The sequence below is a fragment of the Falco punctatus genome, assembly GCF_963210335.1.
Source record: "Falco punctatus genome assembly, chromosome: 7".
Taxonomy (NCBI): domain Eukaryota; kingdom Metazoa; phylum Chordata; class Aves; order Falconiformes; family Falconidae; genus Falco; species Falco punctatus.
Window position 1 is genome coordinate 68,091,237 of NC_137587.1, and position 14,345 is coordinate 68,105,581.

Consider the following 14,345-nt stretch of genomic DNA (forward strand, 5'->3'; position numbering starts at 1 on the left):
CCAGACATTGCCTCAGTTCACTGGCACAGGCTTTCCTTCTCTCTCTGGGCTGGAGGCAGAGGCCACAAACTGGTGTAAGATGGAGGCACGGAGGAAACAAATCCCACCTGTGTCCCCTGAGACCACCGGTGGTGGTGGGACAGGATGTTTGGCTGGGGTGCAGCTTGCTGTGTGACCTGTCGCTGGGCTCTGACATGTATGGGGTGATGAGCTAATGGGTTGGATCAGCAGGCTGTTACTACCACCAAACTCAAATTTGGAGGGTTTCACGTGTGAACTGGAGGATGAGCACTCCAAGCAGCATCCAAATTACTTCTCCAGAGAAAGGATGTCCAGAAGGCTCTTCTGAACCAAGAACTCCTTTGTTCTGGAGCACTGGAGTTCTTGTCTGTCCTTCCTGCTTTAAAAATCTTGAAGAAATGAAGAATGTGAATAGCTAGAAGAATGCTCGACTGTGCTGTTTTCACCTACAGCTTAGTCTAAAAGGCTGCAGTCTTGCAAATGGTTCCAGTTCCATCAGATCAGAAATCTCTGATCAAAACTTACTCTCCCATTATTATTATTTTTCTTTTTAAGACCTGGACTTTTAGTTCAGCTGATAGTTTTGGTGATCTGTGCTTTTGCAGCTTCCTCCCCTTGTGTCTCTGGGGAAAGATCTGTGTGTAGTTAGTTGCCACTTCTAGTTCCTCCTGTCTCGCATGCAGAGTTATTGCAAATCGCAAGGAGGAGGATAACGGATAACAAAACGGAGGTTCCACTTCCAGTGGACTCTGATTAATAAAAGGAGTATACTTATTTCCATTACGGGCAGCTGGTGCTTACTAACCTTGCTTCGGAAATAACTTCTTAGAGCTGTGTGCTGGGGCGTGCTTCTCGTGCCCAGGTCCTTCAGTCGGTGCAAGCCACGGCTGGAGCTGTGCTGGGCTCCTGTGGGGCCTGGGAGCGTGTTCCTCTGCACGGGGGGGGCTGGGGATTGAGGTGCCACATCCTTGTGTGGGTTCCCTCTCCCTGCGCTCAGCCACAGTACTCCTGTGGGTGCAAAGGTCCCACCGGTGTGCCCTGCACATAAACCTGCAGCCCTTCCCGTAGGGAGAATTTCCATGCAGGGGTGCAGCCCTCCTCCTGTGGGAATGTGATGGGAGACCTCTTTCTTCCCCTCTGCTTCCCAGTTTTATCAATCCCCGAAATGTGACATATCACCCAACTGGATCAAACCTGCCTCCTGTGCTGGGTTCAGTAGGCAGTCCTTAAATAAAAAGCAGGATTTATGCTGCTGGTGGTGTAAGTAGCCTGTTAAACTGCAGCGTGTTTGTGGTACCTTGGGCGGGAAGCCTCCCTGCATCTCAGGTGACTTCAAGTGTGTGGTGCCCTGATAGGAACTGACCTCAGTATTTCTTTTCCTCTAAAAAGACCTTTGATGGCCATGCCCTTGAATTCTTGATTAGTAAACATCTCGCAAAAATGCATATATGAGCTTTTATCAGGCAAGATGAAAGGGGCTGTGCAATGGCTTTGGGTTGTACCTTCTGATTCTGAAACTAGGCAGTCTGAGACTAAATTTCCAGGAGATTTTTGGTATCAGCTTAATATTCATAGACTTTGGTTTATCAGATGCAAAAGAAAGCTCTGAGGTAACTTCTTTTAATGTGATCTTATGAAATGTTTCCTTCAAGATAATTGGTGGTACATGGGGAGGGGAGGTCAGGGCTGCTCCTTGAGTAAGACTTGGGCAATTCTTCCCCTCCTGCCAGCCCACACTCCCCATAAGAAACCCTTCCTCTGTGTGTCTGAGCTGCCTTCGGCACAACACACCAGAGAAAGGAAAAGAAAGTCAAAGCTGACACGGCCTCTGGACAAGACCTCCTGGAGCAGCAGTCCTTGTGTCGGTGGGAGCAGGCTGCAAAAAGGTTCTGAAATCCCTGTGGGCAGGAAAGTGGTAGAGGGAAACAGCAGCTGGACTTTGAAAGCTCAGCCTACCTCTTACGTGGTTGTGAATGAAATTTCTGTGGCAGTGTTGGACAAGGTGTTCCCTTATTTTAAAAACACCTCTGGGATTATTGTTTTGAGATGAGCCGGGGAATGTTCTGTTCCCTCCTTCTCCAGACCTGCTGTTGGCACTGTAGCCCTCGGGTGGATCAAGAAGCAGGAAGGACTTAGGAGCTGATAACATTCAAGGACCTTGCAGCATCACAGAGATTGTGTGTACAAAAGGTCACGGTGCCACATGGTCGGACAGAGGCTTGGGCTGCGCTTCGGGCAGGCTTGGGTTGTTACTGATGCACCGCTGCTCTCCTGTGCAGCCTCGTGCCGCTCCACTCTCCATCATGCCCAGGCTGGGCTGATGTCCCCAGCCATGCTGGGGCTGACACCGCCCAACTGGGACACACCAGGGCACCCGAGGAGAGCCCTGAGCTCACAGCGCAGCTGTACCAGTGTTGTGGAACTGGGTGTACCCAAGGGGCTGTGGTCCTGCTGTCCCTTTGTGGCATTGCTCTCCCACATTGGAGGATGTTTTTGAGCACTGGGAAGGCTGGTGATACTGAGCCCCCTCCCTGTCTGGCCCCGACATCCATCCTGGTTGAGCAACGCAGGTCCAAGGTCAGCATCCCCCTTCAGGGCTCTGGCTGGGTGCTGCCCCTCCAAAGAGGTTGCTTGCAACGAAGCAAGCAGAGAAATAGTGTGGCAAAGCAGAATTGCTGCTTAAGTTGCTTTTTTTTTTTTTTCCATTAAAGGGAGGGAGCAACATCAAAATCGACCCCCTGCCCCCACAAGTCCTACCCTTGTCTTGGAGTATTAAAAACATCCTGGAGCTGAGACCATGCTTGTGCTCCTCAACGTTGAAAAAAGGATTTCTGCCAAGACACTGACCCCTTGTGGATCTTGCAAATGTCTTTGCATCTCTTTTTCTCATCGAAAGGCAAAAAAATTCCCTTTCAGACCTTTGCTTGGTCCCTTGCAGTCCAGAGGTATCAGAAGATTTATTATTAAACGGAGGCTCCAGGGTGATTTATGAAATTACAGCTGAGCTGTATTGTGTGCTGGTTACAAATTGCAAAGATATTCCATGGGACGTAAGCTCCAACGAGCACGGGATATATTACACTACGGGGAAAAGGGGAGCTTAAAACCAGCTGGCCAACTGTAACAACTACAGCCACTTCTCTTTGATGAGAAGATGATATACATCTGGGTTTAATACAAAACATGATGGACTGACACCGGGTTTCGGAATATCTTATACAAACTGGATAATTTTTGCTTGTTTTTTTCCAGAGCTGTTGCGCCACTTTATTCAAAGTTATATTCCTTTTTCCTGTTGTTTCTTCACGTGTTAGTGACTCCTTGTTCAACTTTATAAAGTGCTGGGGATCATTTCTCACTGCTTTCCAGAAGAAGGATTTCTCCGTGTGTACAGCGAGCACCAAGGCTTGAAAAAGGCGATGCTGCAGTACCATATGTGGAATCGCTGAGCTAAATTGGCTACCTATAAATATACCCCAGATGCTACTAGGAAAAAGGAAACTGGAACACGTTATCAGGAAGGATGTGTCTTCTTGGGAGTAAATCCCTCCCATGGAGACCCCTCCTCTAGCTGTTAATGACTGCACTTCTCCAGGAGAAGTCATCTGTGAGCCTGGTTGTGGTGGGTACGTTCTGGGGGGTGTTGTACGTTAAGGGCGCCTCCTGCAACCTTCCGGTCAGTAGGAAGTCCCGGCGAGCCAGATGCGATGGGTTGTAAAGCTGTGTCGTTGCTCTGAAGATGAACCTATGCTGGCTGACACATCTGGTCTAAAGTCTGCCATCCACACAGGCATGTACTGGCCGGGCCTTGGTAGCCTGTGAGTGGGAGGAACTGGTGAATTGACGAGATTCCTTTCAAACACTCTGATCCAAGAGAACAGCGAGCTTCTACGTGAGCGGTCTCGTGTTCTGGCTTGTTAGTAAGTCATGGCATTTTTATTTAACTCTCTTGATGGGGTAACATCACTTAGCACTGACTTTGTTTCCTGGCCTGGTTGAGCATAGCTCTTAAATACTCACAGCTGAAGTCTGTGATAATAGCAAATTAGAATTTCTTCCCTTTTTGGATTAGAATGGCTGTTATGAGTGAATAATCTTTCCAGTAAATGGTCCCCAAATTCTGACTGCACTAACTTCATCCTTCCCCAAACTCCACAGGCTGTCTGTGGTTCCCTGCCACAACGCTCCTGGGAAGCACCTATAAATATCAGCTCGGAGTAGAAATCCTGCTCCCCAGTAGCTGATGGCAAAGCATCTGCGTTCCCAAGAGCAGCTGCTAGCCGGCGGTTCTGGAGGGAGTGTGGGTTGTATCTGTCCTGCTCCACCTCAAGTCTCCTGCATCTCCAGGAGCTTTCTTGGGTGGATGAAACCTCCCAAGCTGAGCTCCTCACCTTTGGGCTTAAACGGACAAAATTTTGGAGCGTTATCTTCACTGGGAGCTGCAAGCAATATGCTGAGTTTATCTCCTTTGTGGCCCAACTTTGGATGGCGAAGTCATTATTCCTCTGTAGCTGGTACAATCCAGCATGCTCCCGGCGCTGGCTTCAGGCCAGGGCTCTCCAGCTCCCAGAAGATCCTGTTTCAGTCGCCTTTTTAGGACTCTCTGGGCCAAAGTGCGCTTTGATGTCTGGCAGTTTGGCCCCTGGCACACCCTGTGGTCTGGCCTGGGAGAAGTGCTAGGAGGACAAAGCATAAGCTATAAAATTCTGCAACACCAAGCAATCCTGGCTGAGCCTCCCCACTCTAGTCGGTGTTTCGTAACCCCGCATGGCTTTCTCTGAGATACTAATTAGGGATGGACAAACCAGAGGGATGAAACTAAGAAATCCCTTTGCACTCCTTCTGGGGTTAAAGAAAGTTCAGCTAACTTTCTTCCTCCCCCGTGTTATTTTTCCCTTTAGTGCAGGCTCTCCTCATCCAGGTTCCAGCAGGGTTGGGATGTGGAGCTGCTGAAGTGCTGGGGGAGGCTCTAGCTGTTGCTGCCGGTTTTCCAAACCAGGCTGAAACAAGCCAGTAACCTAAATCTGAGAGTGCATGTGTGACCTAGAGCAATCCTGCTGTTGCAGTGCTCCTGGCTGTCCAAACACAATGGCTTGCGTCATGTATCCAGCAAAGATCCGAGCATTGCTCGGGGTAGCAGATGATCTTTATTCCTCCTTTTACAGATGAGGATGGTGCTCGGGTGGGTCGGGCTGAGCTTAGTTGGTGCTGCAGGATTGGTGCAGTGCCCGGCCGCTGTGGGCTGGAGGCAGCCGCAGCTGGAACACCCATCCCAGCTTTGCTGATGCATTCTGCAGCCGGCAGCCTTGCTGAAGTGGTGGACTTGAAAGTGTTAGTGGACTTGGTAGTGTTAGGTTAATGGCTAGACTTTATCTTAAGTGTCTCTTTTTCCAACCTGAGTGATTCTATGATCCTATAAATCCTTCACATAGCATAATGAATGCTTACAAATCCTTTCTGTGCTGCTGACGTTCCCTCTTTGCAGTTCATTGAATGCAGAAAGCAAGCTTTCTAAATAAATGATAATAAAAAGCAGCGTGAGTAAATTAACACGCATCAGTGCACGTGTCTCTGGCTGCGCTCTGCTCATCTCATTTTCAACAGGAGCCTCTTTCCACAGACCTCCCCGCCACAACGTGCTCTCAGTGCCGGCTTGGACCCCGCATAGATTAAAACCACGCGATCACAATGGATTTGTCTCTGGCTAATGAAGCTCCGCATCTAGTGCAAAATTCCTCTAATGCATTAGGAAATAGTTATCATTTTTCTTTGGCACTGCATTTGATAAGCAATTGCCTTTGGCCAAAAGCAATGCCAAGATTTTACTGCTTGTTACAGACCTAAATATGTGACATTGCAACACATGTAATTGGGATAATTTAACACCCCATTAACAGAGTGCAGGAATGGCCTCTTCTTACTGTTGTTTGGGTCCACTTTTTATAGATCTTACGCTCTTTTGGGAGAATATTTTTTTTTAGTGGAAAAACTGGCATGTTCCTTGTTAGTCGCTCATTTTGAAACATTGAGCAGAAGCTTTTTTGCAGCATGGATGGGATGTGCTGCTGAGCTCCAACAGGAAACATGGAGTCAGCCATGTCCCAGTTTGGTAAACTGGGAACTAATGTACTCCTGGCTTCAGGCTAAGTCGCTTCTTTTTCAAGGGATTGTAAAATGAAGATGATACTCTGAATTTTATGATCCCAGCGGGGTTTCTGCGATGTCCTTATCGCAAGGCAGGAGGTACCTGGAGGAGACTCTTGCTTGGAGAAGGGGACGTCAGCGATGAGACTGTCATCACCTCGTGTCCCATGACCTTCAGTGAAGATGTGTGTGCAGAGAGGTGGAGAAGTCTAAAAACAGGTCTTTTGAACTATCTTCAGAAAGGCTCTTTCAGGGCAATTCCAGATCTTATTAGAAGCAGGAAAGACTGGATGTCACAAGGGCTCCCAGTCTGAAGAAGCTGTATTTCTGGTTGAGTGTCGCTTTTAAGCTCTGGGTAATGGGGCTGGGTGTATTTGCATAAGAATACCTGGTTTCCCGATCCCAAGCAGCATCTCCAAAGCCTTTTGATGTTTACGAGCATATGCAGGCTTAGAGATGGGCTTCTGTATGTGGCATCACACTGAGGAGCTGGCAGCAACAGCCAAATCCAGGAGCTAGCAATTAAACCTGTTAATCTTCTTGTCATCTTTCTAGTGGGTTTGGGTGAAATCTTGATGAATTTGTGTGAGCCCATCCTTCCTCTGGCTTGGTGTTGGCTGGTTGGTAGGTTCCTTTATGTAGGGGAGGGCAAAAGAGGTTAGTTTGGGTCCGGGCCACCCATTCTCCCTTCTTCATGCTTGGTGGACCATCAGGATGCTGAGGAGCACTGGCATGGCCAGCAATCTTGTTTTACTTCTGTCTCCTTGGATAAGGAGCAGCTCTGGCTTTAGAGCAGTGACCACAGCACTAGTCAGCCTGTCCCTGCTCATGCATTTTTCCAGAAAGTTGCCTATTTTGTTGTTGAAATCCTGATTTAATTAAATTAGCATCCAACTACCGAGCGGGGTCTGAAGGCAGGGGAGTGCCTGGTGCTCTCAGAGAGCCAAGCCAAAGAAACAGACAGTAAACCAGGAGCCCAGAGGTCCTGCTTTCCTGCCAGCAATGTTTTGCTAATTGAAGGGACAGTTTAATTTCAGCCTTTCTGGTGGTGCTGCTCCTTTCATAATTAGATCCAGCCCAATAGAAAAGAAGAAAAAAAAATCACTTGAAACCTGCTGATGGGTTTTTCTCCTTCAGCAAAGCAGCAGCAGGGACTGGTTTTAGTCTTTGAGTCAGAGAGGGCTGGTTCCGATTAGCACGGGGAAGGCTGGTGGGTGTCTGTCTGTGAGCGCTGCTCTGCCCGAGCCATCTTTAACTAGAGCAGCAAGACCCAGAGAGCTCTTTTATGGCGCTCTGGTGTGAAATGACCTGATTTGCCATGATCCCGCTCATGTTTTCAGCAACACGTACATAAAAGGCAGCGCAGATGACTTTAAAATTCACGAGTATTGCTCTTTTAACTTGCATCTCCCCCGATAGGCTCCTTCCCCTATAAAACACGGGCGAGCTTGTCTTTGCAACTGGGAAAAGCCTGTTGAAATGAGTTAGAATGACTTTGTTATGGCTCCAGTGAAAACTTCTAGACACTTATTCAGAAGTCATTGCACTTGCAAAACTGGTCTGAAGCAGTAATCCAGGTGAGCGTGGCTTTGCTGTTCTGAGGTCATCGAGCTGCTCTGGTTACACGGCCCCGGTTTGCACCACGCTCGGTGGGGTGGTATCCTGTGGGTCTGGACCTTCCCTTCTGAGGACTGGTGACTACGCTGCAAACATGAGCTCTGAGCTCAAACGAGGTTTTCCTGGTCTGTGCCACAGACCAAACAGTACAGTTGGTTTTTTTTTTTAAAAAAAAATTCTTTGGCATAAATCAGTCTAGCTATAATTCCATTTGAAAAAAATTCTTCTTCCCCTCCCCCTCAAGCAATAACTTATTTTTTCCATAGTGTCGGGTTCTGTGATTTAATCAATTACCTTTATAAGTTGTAACAAGGTGTTTTCTTAAATTTAGCAACTCCTAAAACCTTGGTTTTGAATGCTGAGCCAATTCTGTGCCTGGCATAAGTGTTGCTTGTTACTTTCCTGACCCTATCAAAATGCTTTTTGAATAATCCTCCACGGCTTGGTTTGGTGGGGTTATTTTCCCACAATGCTTTTCCATCCCCAGTGGGAAGTTTAGAACACTCAACACTTGAAAATCTTGGACTTTCAGGGCCAAAGGCAGAGGAGCGATGCTTTTTGGAAGCTGGAATTTTTATGAAACTTGGCTGTTTATGAAACTCTGGGCTGATGCCCCGCTTGGACATGTGAAACTGGTTCCTTGTGGAAGGTTTTATCTTCATCTGCTTCTGGTGCATTGAAGTCTGGAACATTCTGGTATCCTGGGTGGTACTGGTGCGCAAGTACCATTAGTGCACCTTCCCCTAATTAATTGAATCACTCTTTGGGGTTGATGGGGGAAGGAAATGGTGGTGGGGGGGTTGCTTTGTAGGTCTTGCTATGATGCCCACAGCACTGCCTTGTATCGTGGGTTCCAGGACGTGGGTAATGCCACTGTGGGTGTTTGCACCGGCTCCCTAAGCATCTCACCCTTGTGAGGAGCCCAAACCTTCCTCCAGCAAAGCCCTGGCAGGTTTGTTACAGTCTGGACCCCCTGTCAGACAGGTCCATAGCCTTGGGTAGCTAATGACAACGTGCAACGTTGGGGTCTTGCCACAAACGGGTTTAAAATGAGCTGAGCTAACTCAGTCAAAGGTGTGAGAGCGCTCCAAAGGCACAGGGATATTACCAGCTCCTTGCTTTCTCCTCGGGGCACTGTCCCACTCATTAACGGGAGGCTGTTGAATCAAGAGAGCTGTGGCTTGTTTGAACTACGGCGCTGCTCTGCTTACACATGTCTTCTCTGCTTTGAAGGCTCTGTCGCTTTTCAGTTTACATCAGAAATATAGGCTCTCCTGATCTGCAAAGCCTACCGAGCTCTCCTCTCCCTACCATGAAAAAGACCTTTCAAACAGCTCCTGAGGTCTCTGAGGGCTTCTCTTCTCCTGAAAGCTGAATTGCCTGTTGGTTTTGGAGGCCCGTGTTCCCCCTGGCAGCCTTCCACGCGTATATTTAGAAAGGAAGATCATACCTTCCATCTCAAAAATAACCAAACCTGATGACTTAATTTAGAGTATGAAAATTAAAAGCTCCCTCTTAAACTCGCTGGGTAGTTCAGGCTCCTCTTGCTTGCTCATTGGCCATGGAGTCTCCCTGCTTGACTGTATGTTTATCTCTGTTGGCTTTGGGCATCTCGTGGGTTATCTGGGAGCAGGAGTGTGCTGAGCCACATGGACCGGTGTTTCTTCTGCTGATGCTGACTTCTGTTCTTTGGTGGTTAATTGGGCATCAGTGTCAAGTTGGAGGCTTGTGGGAGGCTCCTTCATGGGAGGCTCTTTCTCATTACTAGCAGACAGATGGTTGTAAAAAAAACTTCTTAAAATCTCTTTATTAATAAACAAAATTCTACATTTTCTATAGGGCTTTCTGGGTACCATCAGAGAGCTATGTCTGAAAAATTATCAAAAACAGGCTGAAAACCTGTGTGATGTGCTTCCTGGTGGAGAAAACCCATCTCTACAGGCAGCAACAGTGTCCTTCACACAGGCTGGATTTTGATCCTTTGCTCACAAACGCTTGTCTCCTCCAGCAGTTTCTGCTTGTGTAGTCAGACCCCGGCCAGCTCGGAGCTGTGCCAGGGGCAGGATGCCTGGTTCCCTCCTTATCTCTCACCGCGACTTGTTGGGCAAGCCTAGCCCAGCTGCTCAGCTCCTTTACACCTGGTTTTATTTGTAAATCTGGGATAAGCTGAAACCTTAGCGCTGAAACTGGGTTCCTGAATGCCTTTCCTGCTGTTTGTATGTATAAAGTGTAATATTTAATAACAGCGTGGGGGTGCTTGAGCTGGGTTAGTTATTGATAAAGCCCTGGAGACCTGCAGAACAAAGATGCTGTGTGCTGCTGTGACAAATGCCTTTGTCTCACCCACTGAAGCTCAGCCTTACCTATAGCTGCGGATCACTCCACTTGTTTTTGTACTTACTCTATCAGCTGTATTATCTGAAGTGTGCTCTGAGTGACTGCAATGCTGAAAGGTCCCAGAGTTAATTGGCATTAAGAATGGTGTAGTATTATTAGGTGTACCTTAATGTAACAATCTCCATTTTCATGTATTTACTCTGTACTACTGAGTAAACGTGGAGATAAAAGAAGGTGGAATTAGCACTTCTCTTGCTTGTGCTAAAGCCAAGCTGCATTATTTTCTTTTCTGTGGGCTTAGGCCTAAAAGTAGCTCAGGTATGTGCAAGTTTAAACAAGACGAACCAGGGCCCCATTAAAAATTACTCTCTCCTGGATAATATTCAACACAGGATTAATAGTAAAGAGGCTGATGTCATCTCAAAGCTCCTGTGACCCTTTGCACTTCTTTAGCACGTTGCTGAAATAAAACATTTGTTACTGAGAAGACCTTTCCTGGTGGAAAATCTGATGCAGCCATCTTTCCAAAAGCAGAGAGGGGCATTTGGAGCAGCGTGCAAAAAAAAAAAAAAAAAAAAAAAAAATTGGGTATTAAAAGCTTAACCTGAGAAACCACCTTCTCCTAAGAATAACCTGGCTGCTGCATGGTGTGCCATGTGTGATCCCTGCCATGTCCTGCTCGTGGACTCATGCTTTGCAGGGTGTCCAGCTCCTGTGGCCCTGCAACACGGAGCAGACTGGTCACGCCGTGACTTTACCCATGCAGGTGGGAAGGCTCCCTCCTCGTTCATGGATGGTGTTGTATGGGTCTTCCAGGGGTGCCATTGTAGACACCGCGGTGGAATTGCTCCTAATTCATGCCAGGCTTGCCTTGGCTGGGAATAAAAGGACTGTGAAAGAGTTTGGTGGTTTTAGATGCTATCAGTGATGTTACAAGGTCCCAGCGCTGTTCCTGCAGAAATCTCTCTTGCGTTTTAGCATTAATTTTATCTTCCTGGCTAGGCTGGGCTCCGAAACCCTGAATTGTCCCTCAGGGGCTTAGACGAGTCATGTTCTGCACTGCACCAGCCTAACTACTGCCAAATTGGGCTGGAAAAGGGCTGGATTAAACCAAAGTGTCATTCTAGGCTCTAAGGTTACGAACAGGTCTCTTGATAAGGAATTGGGTATGCTATAAAATAATTTTATAGTGACTCTCATCTCTGAATCTTTATAAATGTTAATTAGCGGATTACGTAAGATCTGTTAACTAATTTCCCCTGTGCCTGTAGGGACAGGTAAATATTACAGTTCTGCCCTGATGCACAGTCTGCGACATTGGGAGGGCAAGTGCGTTGTGATGGTGTTGGAGCCTGCGTTTCCTCGTGATCTTGCTCACACTGGCTTTTTTCAGTGGTTTGTTTCCCAGGTATAAACCCTCACCCGTATGAGAGCCTACCTTAGGGCAGCCTGGGGACGTTACTTGGGCAGCTCTGCAGTAGGAGTGAGGGAGCATTAGGTGGCTGGCAATATTCATCTCGTGCCTCCACACAGTGGCTGGTTATCAGCCCCAGGTCCAGCCTCTGCTCATTGCTTTTTCTTCTCTCCGAAGGTCTCCTTTTAGTTTTATCTTGGGAATCCATTGTGATACTGTTGCTCTTTCAGGGATGCTGAAGATCAACTACCTTTGGAGCAAAGGCTTGTAGTTACAGCCTGTGAGTGTTCTTTTTAACAATATCGATACAGCAATGAAAATACTTTTTTCAGCGTTTTTCTACAGTAATCACGATGAGAAACAATGTACAAAATCCCCCATTAAGCTAACAGCTACCTGCCTAAATGTCTCTTCCCTGGAGAGCCTGGGGGCCTCAGCCCTGATTCGAGGGTTAGTTCCAAGTGGGGTCATGTGGGAAGGGGTTATCACCATTGCTGAAGTAGCCTTTTCATTGCTGTATCGGTAAGTGAAATCTTGTTTTATTGGCTGTATACGCTGCTTGCTGCTGTTTCTGTGCAGGGGAAAAAAATCAAATTATGCTGATTTGCTGTGCCCTAAAAAAAGAAACACAACCACCACCAAACCAGGAGTACCACAAAGCATAAGGCAGCCAAGTCCAGCGTGAACTCCCCTGTGCTGGGTGAGGGTTGGTGCCAGGGCTGAGCAACCTTCTGCAATGGAAAGTATCCCCTTGGAGACGCAAATAAGCATGAGAAGATGCTGACAAACCTAATCTTCTGGCCCGAAGCTGGTGGCTGAGAGTTTAACAGCTTCCCAATGATGGATGTAAGTTTTATTTTTGGTGCTGCTGGAGGTGAGTTGCGCTGACACTGTGGCTGTCCCAAAGGGTGCAGCCATCCCAGCTGGGGAAGCCCTAGGGGCTGGCTGGGTGGGTGGAATAGTCCCCAGACCCCTGTCCCATATGTGGGGAAGGTGAGGAGGAGCCCTGGCTGGCAGGGTTTGCTGCAGGAGCAATAGCTTTGGTGCCCTTTGGGCCAGGTACGGGGAGTGGTTTGTTGTGAGTGGCTCTTGAAGGGGATGGTCCATCAGTCCCCATGTGGCTTTAACAGCCCATTCAGCACCAATTCTGCCAGATGCCCGTGTCTCGAATCTGAGCATGTGGCACAGGAAACCCTTGCGGCATCATAGCTGGAGGCCTTTGAATGCAGCCTACACAGCAGCCCGGAGCATCTGTGCCCTGGTCCTGCATCCCCACCTGCAGCACCCGGGCGCTCTCACACTGCAGTGGCTGGGGAGGTGCCTGAGGCACTGGCATCCTTGCTCTGCTGATGGGACATGGGTGTACCTGCCCACACTGGGGGATGGAGCTGGGTGGCAGGCACACCACGGTCCCAGAGGTGACAAAACTCCTGTCCCATAAGGGATGTCACCACAATGAACACATCCACTGTGGAGCAGCTGCTTGTCACCTGCAGAAGCTCGTTAGTGTGGACAAGTGATGTTCCTTCGTCCAGACAGCATTTTCTGACTGTGTTAAGCTCTTTAGATGGCTTCTTAAAATTATTTTTATTGTTCTTGCTTGCACATCTTGAAGTCTCTGAGGATCATGAGAAGCGACTGGAAACATCCAGAGCGCAACTGTCTCCTGCAGGAGGGTGGTTAGGGGCCTGGACAAGGCAGGGGAGGGGAAGCAGGTGGGCCTGTGCTGGGGCATGGGCTCTGTGGCCATCCTGGGCACCTTCCCCTGGCCCCAGCCAGGGACTTGGGCACCTCTCCAGTAAATCCCTGCATAACAGAAAAATGTCACAGGACAAGTTGTGCCTGTTCTCCCAAGATTAGTTCTGAAATAGCATGGAGAGAGCAGAGCTGCTTTCATTAGTACGTGCCATCAGTGCTGGGCCCCTGGTGCCACAGCTCCTGCCAGGTCAGAGCAAGGGGTGGCTTGGAAAGTGACAAAATCGACCTGTCCCCTTCTCTGTGCACCCATCTGCTCTTTAAACCAAAGGCTGCCTTTTCTTTCCTGTGCTGTATTGCATGTGATGAGGTTTTGCAGCTCAGTCTATCTTCTGCAGTGCTACTTGGTGTCTTGTTGGGGATTTTTTGTATGTAGCTTTCTGCAAGGTGCGTTATCTCACCCAAACTTTCCTTCACCTAATAGGGCCCTACATCGTGGTTAATCCATTTCAAATTATCCCCAAATAGCTGCTTTTGCACTTGCAATGTTGTACTATTGTAAGTATTTAAAGCATAACACAAGGCTCTTGGAGCAGCCAGTCTTGGTGTCACCTTTTTCAGGTGTTATTCCATAGGAGATGTGGAGGAAACTACTGCCAATGATTAATCAGCAGCAAAGGCTCTGCCTTAACCTCTTCAGGTGTGTGAGCAGCAAACATTTTAACCCTTGAATAGCACAAGTGCCTAAAGATGTTTACAGACAGAGATATGAAATAAGTGGGACAAAAGACAAGGGGGGGAATGGGTTGTGGTTCAGTGTAACACTGAACACTGTGACACTGGCACTAGTGATGGTGCCTTTCACCAGCCAGCTCTGCCCCTCAAGGGAGCGCTGGGGCACTTGGGTGTGCAAAGGGGAGATGGGATCGTGGCTCTTGAGCAGTGGCGGTGCTGGACTTGAAATCATGTTGCTTTTTTTTTTTTTTTTTTTTTTTTTTTTTACAAACAGGATATAGTGGTTTAGCTCACTAGGTAAATATGGACAGCTCGGAAACTGGAAAGCTTTCCTGTTTCACAAGGGCTTGCAAAGCTGTGCTTGGGAGAGTGCTTATCTGGC